This window comes from Dipodomys merriami, unplaced genomic scaffold, assembly GCF_024711535.1.
Source record: "Dipodomys merriami isolate MVZ:Mamm:240054 unplaced genomic scaffold, mDipMer1.0.p SCAF_124, whole genome shotgun sequence".
NCBI lineage: Eukaryota > Metazoa > Chordata > Mammalia > Rodentia > Heteromyidae > Dipodomys > Dipodomys merriami.
The window spans coordinates 3,022,564-3,028,510 of record NW_027202538.1 but is presented as its reverse complement, the minus strand read 5'-3'; the positions used below and the strand labels follow the sequence as shown (position 1 = coordinate 3,028,510).

The 5,947-nt window shown below is 32.8% G+C and overlaps 1 pseudogene; it reads left to right on the top strand.

Moving 5' to 3' along the window:
- The first annotated feature begins 5,451 nt into the window (after positions 1-5,451).
- Positions 5,452-5,548, top strand: LOC138823875 (U6 spliceosomal RNA; annotated as a pseudogene).
- The last annotated feature ends 399 nt before the right edge of the window (positions 5,549-5,947 follow it).

The window sequence follows — 5,947 nt, the reverse complement described above, 5'->3', positions numbered from 1 at the left end:
ACAATACAAAATCAAATACAGCAGGAATGAACTATAGGGGAAAAACCCAAAGAAAACAAGTCACATAGTTCAACAAAAACAACCACAAATAAAAAACTCTGGTTCCATATCTTGGAATTTATTTTGCTTAGCATCAGCTTATATGCCTATATATACGCAGTACAAAGCTACTGGAAAATAATAGTTGCATGGACACTATATCATGAAAAGAGCATGTTAACTTTTGGATGGTAAAGGTGGAATTAGGATTGGTGAATTCGCGGTTCTGATAAAGGAATTTCAAGAGTTTTAAAGTTATGACAGGTAAATTTGAATTGTTCAAAATTTTTAACAACTTAGCCTATTAAGAAAATTTAAAATTTCCTGGGAGAATAGGCTTTCATGCAAAGAAATCCATGGAGACTTAGTAGAGAGGAAGCAATGTGGGTGAAGATGGCTCTTTTTCACACTAAACAAACCTCAGAAACATTGCTGTAAATCCTGTAGGTTCCCTTGGAATCATCCTTACCCAGGAACTATATTCTCACTGTGTGAAACAAGGTTGTATTGGAATTTAAATTCAAGTTCTTAAAAAATAAGACATCAAAATTTTTGAATTTACCTTTAATTACCAAACAGTAATTCTCTGAAAAAGATAATTTGAGTCAAAATATTTAGGGAGAAAGTGCCCTCCAAAATGCAAGAAGGTGTTGGGTTTACACATTTCTGTTTGTAACACTTTCCACAATGTCTTTGCATTTGAAGCAGTGAAACAAAAAAATCTGATTATATAATTCAAACCAATGATTTCACATTTCTAAGTGGATCACAAAAAATAATATCTTTAATAACATGAGATAGTGAAGACTTCTCTTATTACATAAGCCAAAATGTTTTGGGTTCAGAAAAGAATTGAGCAAATGGAAAAGGTAAGAAAACATAGTTCTTAGAAGCCCTAGCTAAGCGTATTGGCTTTAGCAGTGAAGGGAGTCCAAACATTTTATATAAATTGTATTAATATTTTTTGGAGGGTCCGGTCGTGGGGCCTGAACTCTGGGCCTGGGTCCCTCAGGTCTTCAGGTCAAGGCTAGTGCTCTACCACTTGAGCCACAGCACCACTTTCGGCTTTTTTTCTTTTTGCTTATGTGGTGCTGAGGAATCAAACCCAGGGTCTCAGGCATTCAAGGCAAGCACTCTACCAAAGAGCCAACTTCCCAGCCCTAAATTGTGTTAATATTTTTACTAACTAAATTGATTTTACAGAGCCTATTTGGCTCACTACAATGCCGAACAGATTGAGTGGAGACATGGAAATACATTCCACATCCAAAAGAGGCAACTTAAAGAGTTTTCAAAGACAAATCATGAAGATTTAACAGTGGTGGAGCCCATATAGTCCTTCAGCTTCACTAGACTTGAAGCCAAGATGCTGTGATTAATTGGAAATCAGGCAAGAGCTAAGAGGAGGACATGGAAGAAGGACATAGAAGAATTGACCTTTTGTAACAGTCACTGTATTTCTAGGTATAGGTGATTTAACTCTACTCTCCTCCATACATCTTGGTGAACAAATGCAAGACCAAGAGAAAAATAATCTATTGAAATAATTTTGCATAGAATAACTTCATTGTTCCTGATATGGTATCTAAGGAGAGTCTTACCATAGAAGATAAAAGTGCAGTATTTTTCAGTTTCCTCTAAGCATCTTCTTAGCAAAATATATCTTTTAGGTTAGAATTGATTGAACCAAAAAGTGATGGAGTACTTATGTTTGTGGGCACTTTAGACACAAGACGACTTTCAAGGTAAGAGAAAAAATACAGCCAAATATTTGTGATCACAGCTTCTTGGACTGTTTTCTGGAGACAAAGTTTTACATTAGACTTCTTCACATTGAAATAGATGTTGTTTCATGGCAACCAAGTGCAAGAGGGAAGTTTCATAGACTCGCCTGGCCAATAAATCAGCATGAAAGAAGAAAATGGCAAATAATATTTAATGAATTACTTTGACAAATTACTTTGCCAGAAGAAAGAAGGAAAAATATAATTCAAAATCAATTGACTTAAAAGTATGAAGAAAGAGTAGTGAAGAAAGATTAGAGAAAATATGGAGGATTGTTTTCTCTCCAGTGGAGTAATGCATTCTTGATCTTGTTTCTTCCATTCTATCTTCACAAGCTATCAAGTGTGTCTCACGACTGGATTATCCAGTTCAGACAGAGAACTCCTAGAAAAAGATACTATTTGCAGGAGATGTAGGTGATTGTGATTTATAACCTTAGACAATCTATTTAAATCTGTTCAAAATTCTCCCCTATCCCAAACCTCTCTTTGGATAGCGTTGTTTGCTTTTCCCAAGACTACCCTTCATTAACTGCTTAAAATTTTGGGAGGAAATATTCATACTCTCTAGAGATTTCTGGTTGGTTGTGATTTTTGTGTGTTTTTGTTTTTTGTTGTGTTTTTAAACTGAATTTCAAAAGGTTGTGCAAGTGTGTTACAATTAAATATATCCATCTAATTGTCCATTGCTCTTGGATCAGAGTCACTCCTTCCATCATTCTCAACCAAATGCTTCTCCAATATTTATTTCAGATTTACCACTTCCTTTATCATATGTATACATTGAGTATTCTAGCTGTACTTGCCCCTTGTTCATTTTTCATTCATTCTATGTCTTTACTATAATTTCTTTCTGTTTTCAACTTACTGATAGTAATCCTGTTAAACTGTCTATTAACACTTTGAAAGGTTTATATACATTTCAGGGAGTTTCCATTCTGCATATGCTTGAACTGATGTCAGCTTATATTTCCATAATTCATTCATCTGCAGTAACAATTTGCAAGACTGGAGACGTGAAGCACCTAAACATGATTTTATTCTCATCCATTTGGAAGATTAATCTTCAGTCAAAAAGAAAGTTAAAAAATGCATAGAATGTACTCCTAGCTACCAATTTCTATAAATAGCTTTGTACAGTGGTGTGATTGTTTTATTTTACATGGTATAATATTTTTTACTACCTGTAAGTTTTGGAAAAAGAAGAAAACTAAAATTTATTCCTATATAGGAATGTGATAGAAATAGAAGACAGATTTTATGTTTGTCATATCTCTGATGAGTACCCATATTCAAGACCTAAAGTCATATTTCTCCCTATGTTACACAGATAGGGAAAACATAATATTACATATGATAAGACAACTATTTGTGACATTTTAAAATGTGCCTTATTAAATGATGACATTTACTTTATTAGCAAACGTTTTGGTTTGAAATTTGGCAGGATGATCTATTTAACATATTTCTGGAAGGCTCCTACTGAAAAACACAAATTGTGGTTGGTACTATTTCTAGACTTCAATGAATGGTTGAACGTGTTTGGCATTAGTGCTGGGTAAATAATTCAACTCTATTATAACTTGCTCCCTACACTTGAAAAATTTGTAATGTCACTAAGTATCATCTACTTGTCAAATGTTATTTTAGCGTATGTGATTTTAAAAAGTTAATGTGTAAAGGAATAACTTTCAGTCGATTAAATGTAGATTATCATTTGTTTGAGAGTGACATTTTATACCACTGAGCCATGTTGTAGTGAAGTCCCAGTGTTTTGCAGCACTAAGGATCTTCTCAAAGTTTTTCTGAATTATATTTGAACTCTAAGTAAATTTTTCTGGATCTTGGTAGACCAATTATGGATCTATCCTTCCAGGAACTATTTTTTGGCCCACTTATGCTGGACTAAAATCTTTCATTAATCATAGGGGAGGGGTATTAAAAATAATCTTATGACACCATGTAAACTTGTTCACTGATATGGGCTGGCCATCTGTAAGTTGAATGTTTGAATCATAGTACATACTCTCAAAATTTGTGATCTCATCTTTCATTTTAAGTTGCCTTGCATTTCACAATTGCTTACTGCTAAATCCTGCATCTCAAGGAACTGGGGCCCTGAAATATAGGAAATGAGAAATTGAAATGGGTCTTCAATTACTTTGTTGCATGTTGCATGGGCCTATGTGAGAAGTCTTGCCCTTGTTATCTGATGATGCAAGTAACTGGTACCTGGGATCCTAGGAATCATTGGGTCGTGCAGAAGAATAATATTTGTTAGACATCTTATCAGAAAAATTTGGGCATAATCAGTAGGAATGCTTCAGAAATATGGAGAAAAACAGTTTGCAATCAGTGAATTAAAACAATAAACAGAGAAGCAGAGTAAAATCCCTTATAGATTAGAGGAAAACAAAATTGGTTTTTTACCATGTGAATTCAGAAAACCAAGAACAGTTTGAATGTATCACAAGTTTATACCAAAGACACTGCGTTGATACTTTTTATATTCTAATATACATTTTAAACCTAATTATTTATATTCCAATTCTATTTATTGGAATAAATAAATTTTAATTTATTTGTGAAATTATCAACTAATTCTAGTAAGTTTCATTGTGTGAAATATAAAATCAGCACATATAAATATAAAATATATAACTATGTATAATATAAGAAAAAAGACACATGTTTTGCATTGTTCTGTTGTGGTTACAGTATCAAAGGCAACTCTGTTTTAAAGTATTATTACATTATCTCTACCTCAGTGTTTGATAGAGTTGGACCTAAAGCTTTACTATTTGTAGATTTACAGCCTGTAGGCAAGAGAAAACACTGTGATGAAAACATTACCAATTTAAGGCCTAATAATGAGAAGAAACATCTGGACTTCTCCTGCAACTATGAAAATATTTGGTGATAGAAATGCAGTAGTGTAACTTCCTGCCTGGTAGGATGGTAGACAGGCCAGGATATTAAGTAATCATGAATATGATCAATTTTTTTCCCCTTCTTGGCTTTAGTTACTTTTGAAATGTTAGATATAATAAACAATTATATTTTGATAAAATACCTTCTAGTCTGAACAGTTATGTCTGAACTGTTCATCTCTCTATGATCCCTTGTAACTAAGATTAGTTTTGTTCAAGTAAAACAATCTATGGTGTCAGGGTAAGATATTCTGATTGGTCTGTTCCTACATGGAAGAAGAATAAAGGGTCAGGTAGACATTTGTGCCAGTAAGACCTCACTTGGGAAAATGTCAACTGCAGAAGGTTAGAAGTAGCTCTTAAGCAAGGCTTACTTTGAATCCATTAGCTCCACAAAGCTAATTCAGTTGGATCAATTAGTACATGAAAAAGCCATCACCTTTGGACCTAGCAATAAATTATTGAAAGTATGATCAAATTCCAAATGAAAAAGACTTAAAATTGTCATTGACAAAAATAATTTGCAAATGTGAGCATTAACATGAACAATATATTTTTTCCACTATTCACAGAATTTTAGGGAAATAAGATCAGTAGCATTGTCAGGAACAATATAGTTTCCTTATTACAAGTAGGCAACCGTAGATATAAGTCTGTATAAAGATTGCATCATTAACTGCTTAAATTTGAGATACTACATGCTTCAGCAGCAGGTATTCCCAAATTACAATACAGAGATTAACATGGCAATTGCACAAGGATGATATGAAAATTTGTGAAGTATTCCGTATTTTTCTTTCTTCAGATGCAAGAAATGAAAAACAGTTATTAAAAAGTTGATTACAAAATAACAAGTGTAACAACACATGTAATTCATATAATCAAATTTAGTTTGACATCAGTGTATTAAATCTTCACCTCAGAAAGGCGTTTAAATACCATAAACTTTACAAAACTTTTGAAATTAGACAACATTGTCATTTTATCCCAAAGAAAAATAATATTAGGACCTAGGAAAAAAAGGAATCTAAAACTTTCTATATGGAATACAATCTGAAAGGACAAATTATACAAACAGAGAATAGTTTAAAATATTCTTTTTCAGACAAGCACCAGAAATACTTTTGTTTCTGTACTATTCATTTAAACAGATAAGTTAAAATTATTTCTGATTAAAATTTCACAAACTCTGCA